The sequence below is a fragment of the Diorhabda carinulata genome, chromosome 3 (genome assembly GCF_026250575.1).
Source record: "Diorhabda carinulata isolate Delta chromosome 3, icDioCari1.1, whole genome shotgun sequence".
Classification (NCBI taxonomy): Eukaryota; Metazoa; Arthropoda; class Insecta; order Coleoptera; family Chrysomelidae; genus Diorhabda; species Diorhabda carinulata.
In genome coordinates this window covers 30875181-30893898 of record NC_079462.1, presented here as the reverse complement: position 1 = coordinate 30893898, position 18718 = coordinate 30875181, and the positions used below count along the sequence as shown (strand labels likewise).

At 31.6% G+C, this 18718-nt stretch overlaps 1 protein-coding gene across 1 annotated transcript in view; it reads right to left on the bottom strand.

Moving 5' to 3' along the window:
- The window catches only part of LOC130891507 (BMP-binding endothelial regulator protein-like), a 117753-nt gene extending 100229 nt beyond the window's left edge, over positions 1–17524 (bottom strand). Inside the window, exon 1 of the mRNA XM_057796305.1 lies at positions 17187–17524. The gene's annotated coding sequence lies outside the window, so the exon portion shown is untranslated. The remainder of the gene's footprint in view (positions 1–17186) is intronic.
- Between the last annotated feature and the right edge of the window lie 1194 nt (positions 17525–18718).

Below are 18718 nucleotides of genomic sequence, written 5' to 3'. Positions count from 1 at the left end.
GTATCTGAATGCCAAAACTTGAATAGCAATGTTCGAAGCGTGTTTCTATAGCAAAGTTCAGTGACGTTTACAGAGTAATTATTAGTGTTAGTGTTTTGAGTAGTACTGAATAATGAGTTTAGGATGAATATTATGGACTGTTCCAGAAGCTCAAACTTAGAAACGAAAAAACACAATTGACCAAAAATACTCATCAAAAATTGCCTGAGCAAACACAGTCTCCCATCAAACAGTTCTAATAACATTACATTGTCCAATTAAGTGAATAAGTTTGGTTATCCATGGATGCATACAATGACTCTTCATTACTTAAGTACAAAGTTTTGGCCACCTAGTAGAAAACAACACGTGATGACGATTTTTTTACTGCAGTTGTCATCTACTCTACAAAACTGCCAATTTATAGCTCCAGTACAACTTGGAGGTATCAGCAACAGCTTCTATTTATCTTCAATGTCCTTGGAGTATGGATCGTTCATCTGACTTCGAAGCATACTCTGAAGATGCTCGACTCAATACAGATTGAAGCAACTCGACTCATCCAAAGTTGGCACAGTTTAAAGCTTACAAAAGAGGTCGCTGATCTGATAATCCCTCCTAGAGCAATATTTTCAGGGTTTACTCGATAGACAGACACAGCCTTAAACACCGAGATAGTTCGCATGCATACTCCCAGATTGTCTATGTTACTACATGCAACTCTATTTGTATTTTCTTGTTTATCAAGATTACTACATATTTCCTATAGGTATTAAGACATTTTATACATTTAGAGGCTTATTAGTGAATATTATCACCAATTTGATACATATATATCATATTAAATGAATAAAATTAAAAGTAGACCCATCCAAAAAATATTAAAATACATTTTTTCATTCCATCTTTGAAAATATTCAACTGAAATCATACAATAAGAAGCTTTATGAACACACTATATATTTTTTACATTGCAGATCACTTTGAACGAGAGAGAATTCTGCGATTGAATACTCTAGCTATTGTTTCAAATTTAGCTTAGCATTATGAATATTTTATTAATACATTCTTGAATCGCAATCTAAAAAAGGCGATCTACAAGTCTTCAGGGACCATTCTGAATGTTAAACAGCCAATTAAAAATATTTGATTTATTATCGAACATAATACCAGTGAAAAATATTAAGCGAAGAATTTAAATGTATGAAATTTGAAATTGCAACGTAAAAAAAACGGACAAACGGTTACTTGTGAATAATGAGGAAGAATGCGACTCAAGACAGATAAAGAATTCAAATGTCTAAAATAATATGATAATCAAATTGATTATATTATTTCTGTTCGCTTAAAATTACGTAGTAAATATTTGGAAACATCCTCAGAAATATTATCTTTATCATCTTTTATTATTGTGTACAGATTTTTTGAACATCAAATCCATCGTCATTATATCAATATGGTATTGGAGGAGTTGACGGATGTTAACTACATTACATTGAAGGATTTAGGAAGTAAACCATGATAACCAACCACCATATTATTTACAACAACTGTTTAACATCAGTCATATTTTGTTGAAACTTCTCTCTTTATCTGGCTTATACCATTTTAATTGTGTTTAGTTCGCAATAATATGGTGGAGATCTAAGTACCATCGTCCCACGGTTTTCTGCCGTTTGCAAAAATATCATGACATACATCTGGATTACTAAGAAATGAAGAATATGTTAAATGTTACAATATTAACAGATGTTTGGAGAAAACCTGCAAACGATTGACACAATAAGGCATAGCATAAGCATTTTAGTTTAATTGACAGGAACTTATTTGTTATATCAGTAGATTTGTTTTAAATTGTTTTCAACAAGCCGAATTATAGCAAACATATTGGACATGCAAATCGAGCGTAGTGATTGCGGCTAGTAAGTCAAACTTTGAGCAACGTTCTGGTCGACCTACTGAGGTTGATGATGACCAAATCAAAGTCATAATCGAAGAGGATCATCATATAACTATTCGAGAGGTTGCGAAGAGGCTACATGTATTGCGCACAACACTTGGACTTGGGCTAGTTAACAAGCTTGATATTTGTGTACCTCACGAATTGAGAGAAATTCCTTTAAAACAAAGAATCAACATTTGCGATATGTACAGTAACATAGTTCGAAAACTATCATGGAGCAAACCCCAAAAACCACCACAAACCACCTCGCAAGCTGAAAAACAATTCTGATGTTTACTATCAACAATTAATGAAACTTGATGAGGCAATCAAAGAAAAACGGCCAAAATTGTCAAATCGGAAAGGTTTAGTGTTCCACCATGATAATACAAAGCCTTACACATCTTTGGCAACTCGTGGGAAACTATTGGAGCTTGGCTGGGAAGTAATATCACTTCCTCCATACAGCGTTGATTTGGTAACATCTGATTACCATTTATTTCAAAGTGTGCAGAATTCTTTGAATGGTCAAACTTTCACAAATGACGACCTTCAATCGCACCTAGTTCAGTTTTTTGGTGATAAGAACCAGATATTTTGTGAGCTCGGTATCATGAAGCTGAAAGAAAGATGGCAAAAGGTCATTGAGCAAAATGGAAAAAATATAATTGATTAAAAACGATTCTATATTTTATTTTATACTACAAAACCTAAATTACTTATTATATACACAGTTTCTCATTTCCTCTTAGTTGAGTTAGTTTTGGAAAATCTCGCTTTGTGATTTATTATTTCTTTTTACTCAATCATACCTCTAGCGGTGGTCATATAATTTTAATAATTATCTGCAGGATTTACTGGAACATCCAGTGTATCAATGTTTGTGAAATTTTATAAATCTGATTTCAACTATGTTTTCCTCTTTAATATTTATCTTCATTATACGAATATTTGTGAAAAACTGTATGGTTTAATTTCGATATTTACCCTATAATATTTATTTACTTTTTACAAAACTTAACGATTTAATATTAACATGACACTTCAGTGAAGGCTAATTTTAATATTCCTAATAATTTTTTTGACAATAGGTACTATTGTCGATGGTGTCAATTTTATATGCAAACAAAATATTTGCAAATTATTTCAACGGAACACAATTATAAAGAGTATAATAATATCGTTGAAAAAAAAGTTGTAATCATTTCGCAGGAAACTGCTGTAGAAGATAAATATTTTCATTGTACAGTTACTAGGTATTCCCTTCACTATTTTTTTTTTTAGAAATGAATATGACCTTGAGAAATATTATCACATTTTCGTGAAAAGAGCGAAAAGAGGTTATGAATTTAATATGATATTATCCGAACAACTTATAATAAAGACTAATTTTCACGAAAATCCGGTTATTTAATAGTGAATAATAATCATGATAAGCATATACTACATCGTCCTCAATATTTATTAATAATTATACTTATTACTTGTATATAGGAAGTTCTGGGACTCGAATAAAAAAATTTGGGAGTGAGTAGATGACGTGAAAATAATGCTGCACCAGATCGATGTGTATACCAAGGGAACCGTTCGCCATGAAGAGACATTCTGAAGAAAATTATCATAAATTGTAAAAATTTATTGAAAATATTTACAAGCGATTTTAAAACACAATCAAACGTTTCTAATTGTCCTGCATACTGTCGAACATTGTGTTAAATTGAAATGTAGAAAAATTGGTTATCCTACAACTTATCAAATAAAAAAAAATATAACGGAGAAACCTGAGCATTCAAATATGGACCTACTAAATTATTACGCACATTACCGCTCACACATTAATACAAAGTCGATGTTGATTTTCTTTTGGTACCGAGAGGATTTTCATCTGCACATAAATGTCAATTATGGGAATAAGACCGTCTCGTGCCAAACCAGCTTTATTCGTAAACAAAACCTTTTCAAGAAATGTATTATCAATTCGTTGTTTATCTAGAAACCATAAACACTGGAAACAAGGAACGAAATAATCGATGAAATAGATTTCAAGTTCAAAGAAATATCCTCCGTAGACTCTGGAAGTGTGTAGAAGGGAACATGCCCACTTCAAACATTTATTATAGTTTTTTTTTGTTTTTATTTGATATTTGAACAACTGAACTTTTTCACATATCAATTTTTTCCTTACGCGAGTAAAACGATGTTCGACAGTATGCAGTTTAATTATAAATGTTTGTTTGATTGTGCTGTAGTACCTCCTGTAAGTATTTTCAATAAATAATTACAATTCATGATAATTTTCTTCGGAATGTTTCTTTATGGCGAACGGTTTCCTTGGCATGTATAACGATATACGGGATTCAACTATGGGGATGTGCCAGTGAAAAAAAAATTCAAATAATCCAGAGATTTCAAAATAAAATGCTACGAAATATCGTTTACAGCAACAGCTGTCAAAATACGTCAACATCGAGGCAATCCTGCTCATCGACAACATCAATCTAAAGGAGAAGACTGAAGACGACGAAGCCTTCTGAGTGCTTAAGGTAAAAGTAGAGCAAAGCGCGAAATCTTACATATTAGTTTCAATTGTAATTCAATTGACGCAGCTTCTAATAAATAAAACCGTTGGTCTTAAGATAGGTATTGTAATTTACGATGGAATAAAATTACAGATTATAATGTTCAGAAAACCTTTAAAGTGTTTGAAAAAAAATCAAATACACTAAGAAGAGTGTTTTCATTAATTTTGTATTTCATATGTATCGATTGACTGATTCAAATATACAGGAAAAACTGAACAAACTGTTTATTGCTACCAGTACACCAATAGTCACAATTACAATATCCAATGCGCGTTTCGATATCGAAATTATCATCTTCAGTAACGTTTACAGTATAATTGTAAGTGTTGGTATAATGGTAGTAGTAAATAATGTATTCGGTCTGAATATTATCAACGATCCCTGTAATTCCAACTTAAAAACAGGAAATATTATTTTTAATATCTTTGTATTGTATTTATTCGGTTTGATGTGTAAAGTAGATGGATTATAATGAAATCGTCTAGACTTTGGAATTGTTTCCAATATTAAGGATGAACTCGAATGAACCCGCCAATATTTTTTTCCATTCAACTACTTCCATATCTATATAGAACCGAAGCTTGAATCGATATGCATTTGGTTAGGAAAAAATTAATAGCATCGTTATGTTATCCACTTAGTTTTGGATTATTTCCAAATGAAGACTACTGCATATACTGTGTAAGAGAATTCCTAGTGTTATTTATGATACATAGATAGATTCGAATCATTCTTTCAAAAATTTTGGAAGTTTGGAAATTGAATTTAAGCAGTTTTTAACAACCCTGGTAGTGTCGATAGGTGACGTAATCGTTGCAGATGATGTCGTAAGATCATTATGATGATGATGATTTTTAATAAACTATTTAAATAACCGATTTAATAGTACCAGTATTATCAGCATTATATTTGTGTTTATCCAACCTCTCTTCAACGATAAGTTGCTTTGAAACATCAATATTGTCTTATTTAGCGGTGTAAAACTTCGATTCAAGATACTTGGGTGATGAGTTGAGGCCATTTAGTTGGACCTCATCATCTAATTCATTTACCATGATATTCCTCATTCAAATATTATCTCGCAAGCCTCAATATTTTTATCATGAGTCTGAACTATGATGATTGTTGAGGTATTGAGTAAATTTCCAATGTATCAAATAAATAGTTGAACTTTTTCGTAGAATTATTCAAAATGCGAACTGATAGATTTAATATGAACAAAATTACCGTTCAAAATAAACACATTAATGAATATTGGTATTGCATACACGATTTTGATTTTACAGAGTCCAGAATTGGTCTTGGTGTTGCACCAAGACTCTTGCAAATATTTGGTAGATTAGGAAATAAACAGTTGTTTTGAAATTAATCATTATCAATATAAAAAAGTTCATGAAAATTAAGTACTCCATCGACAGATTGTAGAATGTGAAACAAGTAATTTTTTCGAGTAAAAATTCTGGAAAAACATTAAGGAATCACTTGTTAAAGTTGGTCCGTATTAAATGTGTCCTTATCTCCAGAACTATTTTTATTTATCATTAAATATAAAGGTGTATTTCTTTTCTTATACAGTTTTTATAAATAAGTACATCTAGATATTTATCTATTATTTTGATATGAGTTATATCTTTCCATTGTGTCATTTTTTTTAAATATTTTTCTAATATCATGAGCGAAAACAAATATCAAAGATTGTATGTTCTATAAAATTTCTTAGGGGGTCTTTCATCTGAGATTTGAACGAAACCAAAATTATTATTTCGTTATAAAGAACTGCATATTGGTCATTTGATTTTTCAGTAAATGAAAAGTACAGAAAATACAGAGGGATATACATAAAACCAAGAAAATAAATGGAAGATGGGTATTTGGTTTATTTATTGGATATAGAAAACTCCTATTCTCAGAAACACATTTTATTGACATTCGAAATATAAGTATGTATTTCATTCTTTGATTTACATTTATAGAAAAAGGTAGGTCATAATTACACTAACAGAGACAATTTTGAATCAATATATTCAAAATTACACAACTTTATATCAAGTTTAATAATCCTAAATTATTTTTTAAATGTTACAAACTTTTGAAAGAATTTTTTCTTTATATTTCGATTCAAACATTTTCTCTCGAAAATTAAAAGCAAGAGACTTGCTCCGGCCGTGCACCACAGTTTTCGTCTTGGTCTAGCAGACCTACAGCTGCTCTTGGTCTTGTTTTTTCTGCTAGACCAAGACTGCAATAATAAGATCAGCGTATCTCATCACCAAACTTCTGAATATACATTAATAAAATATTACAAGACAAGAAATTCGGTACATACATTAAAACAATGAACAAAAGTTAATAAAATTGATGCAAAAGGAAGCAAACACCTTTCATATTCTTAGGAAATTGTTACTTAGGAACAGATGGTATGATGAAGATCAGCTTCCATGCCATATCATAGGTCCAGGTATATTCAGTATTTTCCTAATTGTTGGTATATTGGTCTCTCCCTTATCGTCTCCTATTTCTCACCCATCTTACCACATCTTATATTCTAGATATTTCTATCAGTTCTTCATTTTTCTTTCGGTAAAAAAGTTAAAGTGGTTAATGGATATTTTATGTCTATAAATACACATTCTCGTAAATTTCCAAATTACGAAAAAAGTTTCAAAATTCAATTATCAGAAACATAAATTTCCACTAAATATTCAGTAGTATCCATCGATATGAAATCAAATGATATTAATTCGAGTGCGGCAACAATGTTTACATAATAATTAAAACCACTAGACTAAATTATACACTATTCCGAGTGTATATTACATACAATTTGAAAACGTGGCGCAATCTGTAGCCATAACACTATAACACAGCTTTCAGCCGACGAGATTTGCTGAAAGGTGTGAATTTCGGTGTTTGGGTTCCTAAAATCTCACTTATTAATTTATTGCTTCGCTTTTTGATGTTCTTTGTAGTAACATTCGATGAAATGTTGATTGGTTGCGTCACTATCATTCGGTAAACATCGAAAACACCAAGTTCCATCTGTTATTCTAATGATACAAGGTGTTTACCACTGACAGATTCACGAGAAAATTGAAATTCGAACGCTTGATTTGCGTACTTATTTGCACATCTTACATAATAGAATTGCTAGTATTTAGATAATACTGTTGCATGGAACTGCTTACTTCAACTTTGTATTCGGCAAAGTCATAAAAATACGCAAATTGGTAATCGCCTCATCAAATTTCTCATAATCATTTTGATAAACTGCGATATAAATTCAATCACGAATTTTAAATTGAAGTAATTACTGTTCAATTGTTTCTCTATTTGTATAAACTAGTGAACAATTGAGTCATCACAAGGTGTAATATGTTGGTGATAATAAAACATTGATTTTGAAAAATTAAGTGTTGTTAAATTGTTAATGGCAAGATATAAAAACAAGAAATTATTAATTAATATGCTCATAAACATGATAACCAACACAAACATTGATTACGTACATTCTTCGACTTATTTATAAGTCTAATTGAACACTTGAAAGATATACATTATTTTACATTTGCATCTTTTTCGGACAATATCATAAAACAAATTTTGTACACGGGGTTACTAATTCAATTGATCTGGTTATAATACGAGGGCTGTTATTTAAATTTTATGATATGGCAACACTGATGTCAATATGTCAAATCTGACATTGCCATCATAGAGTTTGACATTTTTAATGGTGAACGTACTTTATTTGAGTTGTTTACAAATACTTGAAACATTCAACTGGGTCCAAAAATGAAATTGAATCGCGAACATTTCGTGTGTTGATTTTCTATGACTTTCGTCGTTGATTAAACACCATCTCGAGCCACCATGGTTGTCCTAATTTCAATGGTGATGGCGATTCACTACAGGATTAATTCCGCGAAGGTAGTCTAAAGTCAGCTGCCAGAAAACATCGATGCTGTGCGTAAACTAATATTGAAAGATTGTCATGTGGCATACCATGAAATTTGAATATACTTGGGCATTAGTTCCAGTTGCATACATTTGACAATTGCACAAAAAAGCTCGAGTCAATTGGTGGTGCAAAGATGTGGTGAAACAATTCAATTGCGGTATTGATCTTAATGGAGAATATTTTGAAAAACAATAAAGTCATATCCAATTATGAATATTTGTTTATATTTGTCTCAGAACTTAAGTAGCAGCCTTCGTATGACAAAAACTATTCTTATAATTAGGAAAATATGGCAAAAAGCAAAAAAAATTCAACGAAGTTAACGTGCACATCAGAAAGCCCTTCCTCGATGTATTCGCTTCTCCCTCTACGTAGAAGATATCAGGAGGTCTTGTCTTCTTCTAAAGGATTAGATAAGGTGGCTATACACCCTTGTGGTCGCGATTTTTTGGTCGTCGTAGTGAGTGTTTTTGCTGCCTCGACTTGACTATTTTCAATCTTATTCGGTGAGAAAGGCTTCTCTTAAGCTGTCTCCCATCTATAACTCAGCAGTTGTTTATGAGTTACCGTGTCGGGATCCCTCTTTTTTTGTGTTGTCTAGAGTCCTAATATGTTTTTTTGTTGTGTATATTTTTTGTTTTATTATTTATAGATAATGTGAAATGAGTACTAAAAGAAATGAAAGTAACAATAAAACAAATAAAGCTCACGAAAATAAAAGTCGAAAAACATCATTTAAAAATTTTAAACAAAAAATATTAAATAGCTTTGGCAGGAGTACGAAAAAAAAATAAGACCCAAAAAGATACGGTATGTGGAGGTACAAGTAGATATAATGGAGAGAGAAACGGGACTAGAAGGCGAAGACAAGAAATAGAAAAAAACGGGAGGAAATTATTACCAAGCTATTGCCCTAGATAGCTTGTGTGTGGCGAGATACATATTTAGAGATTTAGAGATTTGACACGAAGTATAATGAAGACCAGCTCTCATACCAACTCATAAGTCGAGGTACATAAATTTAGTCGCTCTTCTCAAGTAATATTTCCTTATTTTAACGAGAAGTTTTTGCAGGTAGATTTCTATTTCTAGTTGAATATTTTTGTTTAAGAAAAATTAATTCGTCTGTTTTGGCATACCATGATAAGGATATTATAAATAAACAGTTTTCTCAGATCAAGTCACCCCAATATATATGATCTTTAATGATAAATTCTTCAGAAAAGTTCTTTCAGTTGACTTTTGAACACATCTCTCATTCCAAGTATTCAATATCTAAATCCTGATTCAAAGAGCTTTGGATTTTATGGTGCTTATGCTTGGGATTTTAATTTCTATATCATTCTTCATAGGTTTATGGGTAAGTAGCAAATATTTAAATCCCATATCAAGTGTCTATCAAGTTTTAACCCTAAATAAGCAGTTGATCATTTCACCATCTTCTTCTGTTTAGAATAGCTATTTTTGTATGATGTGAATGACATAGATTTTATTCTTTCATAGTCCACTCTTAGGCGTTTGTGATTGAACCAATTGAGAATGTTTTTTAAATCTCTAATTGGCCGTGATTTTTAATGTGATCCAATTGGCATGGTTATCCAGAGTCTGCTTCTTGAAAACATTCTTCATGTAAGCGATAATGAAAAGCAATTTTTAGAATAAAAGGTGTCAAATGCAGCTTCTGTGAATGACATTCCTCGCAAAGTTAACATGAGTTTCAGTAGGATGGAATCATTTACAAGAACGCTCATAAAATGGTTTCCAAAACGTATCGTATTCCAAAATTCCGATATCGACTGACCTTTTTAATATTAAAATTTGTTTCTTGAGTCGCGTCAGATAATTCAAATAAATCTTTAAGTTATAATTAAGTCAAATATTTCAGTAGTAAGATACGTGAGAAGTTCGATTTATTTTGACCGACATCATTAGTTCGAAATTATGTCCTCTTCATTTAATTACTAGCTTTAATAATTTTCCATCAGTTAATAGAGATGGAAACAAAAAGACCGCGTAAATAGATTATGTAGATGAATAGACATAAATATAGCCAATCAAATAGCGGTTATGATTAATTACTGAGTAGATGCCCTAGTTTACCTTGAAAATATCTAACAATTGCGGTAATGTGGCGACACTTTTATGGACATAGATGAATGTTACATTTGTAATTTGTTATTTTTTATTACTATTATTTCTTTAGTAGGAGAAAATTATTGTATTAGAAACAAATTGCTAATAAGTACACACCTCATACATGAGTTAATGATGTAGCAACTGTGTGCGCTTTTCTGATCTACTCATATGAGAATCACGAATAGCATAATCATAGAAATGTTCCTCTCCTGTTGCTTGTATTTTTGCATTTTCCCTGGATAGATCTTTTTTGAATCAATATCCTTCGTATAATAGGTTTGTTCTAGAATAGTGTCTGTAACAACTTGATCATGCGTGATATGAAACTGCGTTTCAACAGTATTAAGATCAAGTGGAGAACAAAAATTTTTACGCTCCAGCAACAAATTGAACATATTCAATACTAGTTCGAGACGAGCAAAAATGTTCTGAATAAATTTTTGGACGTTCGGATCCACGCATCTTATCACATCGTGTATCCTAATTTATCAGGCTATAAAATATTTTTAAGATGTTACTAGAATAATTTGAGGAAAGACCAAGACCTGTAAATAAAAATTACATACAAGAAAGAATTCAGCAATACAATGATAAAGGTAATTTGAGAAAACAGCTGATCTACGGCAAAATGTCGGCCGTGGGGTAAACAATCGGTTTGATTATTTCTGGTAGTTGTTTTGTGTTATATATTTCGTTTTATATTAAGAAGACTTCATTGATACTTTTTGGATCCAAAAATTCAATCGATTCACAAAACTTAGAACTCTTAGATAGTAATTTCGATTGGTTGTTCAAGTTTACAAAACTTGAGTGAGTACTTTTTAGGGTTGCGAAGTAATAATCTAGTAGCATCTGAAAGGTACAAGGACAAACTTAGTTGACCCCATTTCTTCAGATAAAAAGAGCTTTAGTCAAAAGTTCTCAATATACTTGATAACAAAACCACGTTTCCGTGAGGAAATTACGCACTTTTTTAAGTAGCAGCTCCTTGCGCACCCATTTCGGAAAGAAATAATAAGGTTTTGAATCCGACAAGTTCACAAACCACACAAAAACTTACGACAAATGCATTTGCTTACTCCACAGCGGTCATGGGCATCAGCTGATTTATACAATTCAATAGATTGCTCAATTTAGATTAAAATTGCTAATCCGTTGTCTATTCTCATAGTGTATGGAACGATAATAGGAAAATTTTCTTGTTTTAGTTAAAGTTAACCTCAGAGATTAAAAAACAATATAATCACTGAGGAAACCCCTTACAAGAGCAATATTAATATGAAGTTTAGGCAATAAAAAAAACTTTTATTTTTAGTTACGAGTTGTATGTAGTTATTAGAAAAAATGTTTTATTCAAGAATCAATACAACTTGACTTTAGTAAAGCTGTTATAATTTCATGTAATACCAAAAATGACGATTTTTTCCCGTTTTAAAGGTGGTGCTCCAGCAGAATTATTCTTTTCGTAGTAATTTAATGATACTAAAAATTCTTGACATTCGTGTAAAATATGTATTATCGTGAATTTGCATGTAGAATGAATCATACTTCTAAATGTCGTGCGAAATAAAAATTTCCCGTCAAAACAAGATACTTTACCGTTTATAGAAATTATTATTAGGAGTTCCATCCCACATGAATCACGCAGGGAATGGCAGTGAAGCGAAAGACATGCAATATTATGATGATTCTTAATATATTTTTACGGTTATGAATCTCAATTTTTCTGCATAATTACAAATTGTGTCAATTTGACAGATAAATCCTCTAGATTCGAGGTCAAACTGCCACTTTTTATAATTATGCTATAAGTTGTTCATAAGTTCGAACAATCCAATAAAATCCTTCAATGGCGCGTCAATAAGTTTTCAGTTATGACATTCTATAAACGTTTTGCATCTCATCTAAATGTGAATATTTCCATAGTGACGTTTCTATTACGTTTAATATGCAGATTTAGTAGTGAAATAGATCAATAAGTTGATATAAATAAAATACCATTCAACACACAAGTATGTTTACAAGTTTACGAGTGTTATTCCACAAATTTGAGCTTAACTTTATATTTCTTCTTACAAGGGTTAACTGAAAAGTTTCGACCTTAGCCTGAACTTATCAGTATAAGTTAGAATATATATATATGAAAACTTTTCTCTAAAAATGTAAAACATTAAGTATTGAGCTGTCATTAAATATTTGTTTTTTAGAAGCATTACGCCTGCGTAAAATGTTGAGCAGCTGAATTTAAACGAAGCTGTATCACAAGCTTGCTTTTAGGATGGTTCTCGTATTAAGGTTAGGGAGACAGAAGAAGCTCTCGGTTTATTAAAAGAGAGCATTTGTCATATATTGACTGAGCTATGTGTGCTTTGGGTGCCACGTTTGCTCAATTCGGACCAAAAGCGCATTCGAAACAATATTTTCTAGGACTTTTAGACACGGCTTAAGTATAACTAATTGTCGATTCATAATTGTAGATTCACCAATACACTTTTGAAACGAAAAAACAGTCAAGAAAATGGATTGATTATAAAACGCTAACTTGTTTCTAAAAGGCAAAGATGGTTTATTCAAAACTTCAGAACAATAATAGAAGAATATCACGCATCATTGCAAAATGAACAACAGGAAAAATTGGCAGAGAAGTGACCGCATTTGTAGAGAAAGGAAAACGCAACTAACATTGATTACCACGTCTAAAATCATCGAATTGGTCTACCACCCACCGTATTCTCCAAATCTGACACACAGCGACTGTTTTCTATAAAGTACGGGGTAATCAATATCCACACGAGCACAGTATACATTTTGAACTTTGTCATCATCAGCATGTATTATTTGAATCATTCTCAGACAAATTGTATTGAATTTTCATTTTATTTTTAGTGCATTTCAAATGTGTTTTACGTGTGGTTTGTTCAGTAAATAAAAAATTCTATGGTTTATTATTTTATCGATATTTATTTTGCTTCCTACTACTCGCTAAAATTTAAAAATCTTTAATATAGCAGATCTAGAATTATGAATTTTTCCTATATCTATACCGCGATTTTCACAATCGACAATGTCGTATATAGAATTCGTTTGAAATTTTGCATTGCAAATAGAATTTTATTTGTGCAAACATTGGGACTGCCACCAAAAACAAAGTTTAAAACAAATCTAACGTACTGTACCACAAAGTTTTTATAGTAAACGAGTTTCTGTTCCAATCCAATCGAAAATTACTCCCCTGATATGACCCGATCAACAAAGAGCGTTTCGATAAACAAATTGTTCCTTCAAGTAAACATTAATCGTCAAAAAGCTCACTTTCGGTTGATAAAAGATTGCTCACAATATTTAAAAATTTTTCCTACAACAAAAAATGTCTTCCATTGTCTATTTCAATTTTATCTCTCAACACGGGAACAGGAAGAACAGCATAAACATGTAGCGGTTTTTTGAATTACCATCGTTTTTTGGAGGTAGCTACCTCCAAGCGCCAGAAAGTAATTAAAGAAATATAAATAAGGGATAACGATAGTCATCAAAACTGTGAACAATCGACTTTGATTTGAATATTTTAAATACGTATTTGGCCTCAATAAATTTAAAAGCCTTTTGGAGTGAGGATGAAATCTATTTATCAAATCAAAATAGAAAGAAGTTTAGTCACATATTTTTTTTACTTCCCATTTCTATAATCTAGTATAGAATTTTCGATAATGTTCAAATATTTGAAACCTATTTTCATAGTATTACACTCATTTTGAATGCGATTTTTCAAACCAGTGATATCAGTGTGTTGTAAACTATTATTAAAGAGTCATGAATCACATGGATTTAATTCTTGATATTGAATAGGCTAATGCTTTTATGTTGAAGAGTTATACGCACCATAGATATACGTTTGGTTTTCTCTCTGAGGTCTTGACTTTGAAACTTGTGAAAGCTTTGATACGGGGAATGATAATTTAATTCATTCTGTATACTGATATCGTTTGCCTTAATAGAATCTCCATATAAACTTATAAAATTATATTCATCTAATCTAAAAAGCCTCCTAACGATCGGAGCCGTTTTCTGAAGTTCTTGGTAAACCAGAAATTATTGTGTCTCCAAACAAATTTTGATTATTATTTCCTCTTTCTGTATTATCTCATAACTTTTGTACTTGTTTCTGGTAGCAAATCGTTATTTATTACTTATCTCTTTAAAATCGTTTCGTTGGAAGATTTTCTTGAATCACCTGGTGTTGACACAGAAATTTGAATTGTCTTATAAAGGTTATGTCGGGATATGGTGTTAGTCTTTTCTTTTTTCGATGCTTCCGAAGAACTAGGTCGCCTTCTGCAGAGTTGTGGTACTGGTATGTCTAATGACATCAGCTGAAGTTTTTTGGTTTGTTTTTGTTTCCTCATCAATTTCCTGTAGGTCGAAATTGATTGAAACTTTTAAGTTGTTACCTGTGTCGAGACGTAAACATAGAAGCTTCTATTCTACATGATTAACTAATCTCTTAGCCATTCAGTTATCTCCTGACCAATAATATATGCTTTAATAAAATATTCTATGAAAGTTTGATAGTTTTCCTTTGTTGTCAGCCTTCATAATTGTTGAAAAACTAAACATATCGAGGACGTTTTGAATAATTGGTTATATATGCATGCAGTATGTCATACGAGCTATTTCTATAATTAGATACCTTGGATACCACGGATTGGACCAGGTAGTCTGGTAACAATGTTGACACAATTGATACAAGAGATGACGATGGTTGCGTGGATAGGACCAAAATTAAACTAGCTTTTATCACAATTAATTTTTCAAAATCAAGAAATTCCTTTTTGTCACTTTATCTCATTGTTCCTTAAGAATCATTTGATTGTTTATAACATGTCAATGCAAATACACAAACGCTCTTTCCAACTTTTTATATACTTATTGTAAACCTTGACTACTTTAATCGAAATGTATGGTTTCCAAATACTCAGCGCGTTCTTTAAAGTGGATTTTTAAGTTTCTAAAAGAGGAAAAAGTCACAGTGAGCCAATTCTGGCGAATAACCTGGATGCGCGACTTTAACGGCTCATTTTTGGAACGTCATTCACTAGATTTTTGGACAGTTTTGACTTCATATTTATTGAAACAAGTCCCGTTACCAGTAAAGATGCGTATGATGGATTAGCGTTCTCAACTATGTTGTTCAAATATCTCTTCTGCGAACTTTACTAGAAGTTGTTTTCGCAAAAGATTTAAGATTTCTGATCTAGAATATCTACACGATCATTTTCGATGTTATCGTCGTTAACTGAAAAGGATGAGCTATTCGCATGAGGCAACTTTCGAAATATATGGGACTCAAACTTAACATAAAAAAAGATTGTGTGAATTTAAAAGATGAAAACTCTACCGGTTGCGGGTCAAATTGGATCAGACCATGTATAAAAATTATGCATTTTTTTTCATTCCAATGAATGTAATACACAACGATTTCTCTATCGACGTTAACGTCATAAATATGGTTTCAACCATATCGTTCAAATTCCAAAAGGTTTCTGATTTTGAAGTATGAATAAATGTTTTCAAAAAAAATATGGAATTCGGTTTTGTAAATATTGAATTTATTCTTCAATTGAGTGCATTGTCAAATAATTTTTTATGAGCTATTCATATTTCCAATCCTCATGTCATTCTTTGCCACTAGAATCAGCATAACATCAAGAATGATGATTATTGGCACACTTTTTAATTCTGAAAATCGTGAAAAGTTGAATGGTGTGCAAAACAGATGTAGACAGACAGAAAGACGCAAAAAACTCCACTAGTAGCATGTCTTTATTCACGCACACGTTCCTATACTGCAATTGCTTGTTTGAACAAATTTGTCACATTTTTATCTGTTTTTGGAGGTAGAAGGACGTCGCGAACATTCATTGTTTTTAAATCGCTCATATCACTAGACATATTATGATGTCACGTGAGCTTCTTTGGCAATTTTCGTACTAAGAAGACTACAATCGTGAATTGAAACTAGTCACTGCTTGTTTTAATAATTATAGCTAAATATATTTATCCGTCGTTTTTTTTTTCACATTCCACTTCGTATATACAATAATCTCGTGTTTCTATTCTAATATTCCCTCTTTCTCATTCAAATGAATTATATTTAGTATTCCACTATATAATAATTGATGGTATTAAATTGAGAAGAAATAACAACCAATCATTTCATTTAAACTGCTTTCAATATTAGTGAACTGTGAATACCTATAATATTTTTTGTTGTTTCCATTAATAAAATACGTATTTCACAATCAATTTCCTCGTAGATAATAAATAATAACCAGAATGCGTCACATCTACGTTATCATCTCAAGCTTCCTCTTCTATAAAAATCGTTTATTTTCCATACGATAATTTAAAAAAATAGTGCAAAAAACGTAGTGTTCTTTTAACATAAAATGGGCAAGATGCTCCGGAATTGATTAAAATTTTGTTAGCTAGTGTGAACATAGACATAAACTATGAAGTAGTTAATAAAATAATTTTTTTACTAATCGTATATACCTAAATTACTTTTTGATAAATACTGGTTTTCACTCACCAAATAATTTTCGAGTCCAGTCGGTAATTGGTACCAGTGTCGGCTTTAAAAAAAAGTTGACTTCGAAAAATAAAACTATACAATGATATCGTAGAATTCACACGCGTTCTTGTTTTCCCGCAATAATCGCGATCGCCATATAAACCATCGACATGCGACGTAATAAACTTAGCAATCACCAGTCGAACTCCGCGCTCAGCGATAGTTTAGACGGCACTGCAATAGTGGTCCTGTGTTGGATATTCGAACGCAGAGTTTCTGTTACACACTCTCCAGTTGCGTGGAGTGGACCCCCTTCCACGACTGTCAAGGATTCAGTTTTCACTGTTATCCTTGCTTCCATACTGATGACGCTAAATCATCCCTCGAAATTGAAAAAAATCAGGACATTTATTCTTGAGGAATCACCTAAAGCCACGAAGTTCATCTTATCAATTATGATTGTTATCTCACACAATTTCGGAATTGTAAATTTTGGACTCGAAATATGACCATTCAACTCAATCGTTTATTTTCTGAATTACACGTCTTTACTTGGAAATTAAATTTTTTTGAATTATCATTTTAGCACAATTTCTTCTACTTTAAACTGAGATTAAAATAATACAAAAATAGTTTCTAGTTCTTAATTCGCCTTTTTGTTATTTGGTTTTAACGGTTTCAATATATCTATGAATAGAGACATACTTTAATTTAGTGGTTTCATTTATTATCAATATTCAGAAATCGATTTTTCCATTAACGAGATGAGCGATATGATTATATTTTCGTTAGGTAAATTTCAAATGGACCATCTAAGAGCTAGCTTATCTAAAATTATAATCAAATCGAGCGTAACTTCAAACTGCTTGACGTTCTAATAAAATCATGCCAACTCTATTTGTTCTAATCATGGTCCGGCGTATCTACAATATATGCAGAGGTCATTGGTCTTCTTACGTATTATGGTACAAATGAGGAAATATCCGTGTCCCGTCTATATTTGAGTGAGAAAGTAGTCAAGTCCAAAGTGCGAACATTCTATTCATAATTCAATATTAGGTATCAGATCTTCAGTTCAAAGATCCTTAGATACATTACTATTCTATCTTGCTTCTAATGTTTTTAGTCTTTTCTGTCTTACAAAAGATAAAAACTGTGTTCAGTTGTCGAACTTTCGATTTGAGTGATTTTTTCAATAATTAAGTCATTAAGGAGGATCTCTATTGGGACATGATGATGTTGTTTGGTAATCGCTTGCAAAGTGGAGCAAAGCTTTTCTCTGGAGTCCTTCAGTTATTAGCTTGTATTTTTTGATTTCCACCTGCATTCTCCAAACCGATTATCCATGCAGCACGAATCTGTTTTCTGTTTCTGCCCTGGGGGAGCAATCTCATGAATACGTGCAGATTATTGAGATAATTTACCTAATATTACTTAATCTAACCTACCAACAAACGTAATACAAATCCAAATTATCTTATTGCAGAGACAATTTCTTTCATGTAACGTGAATCAAATAACTCACGACCCTAGTTAAAGTACATGACTCT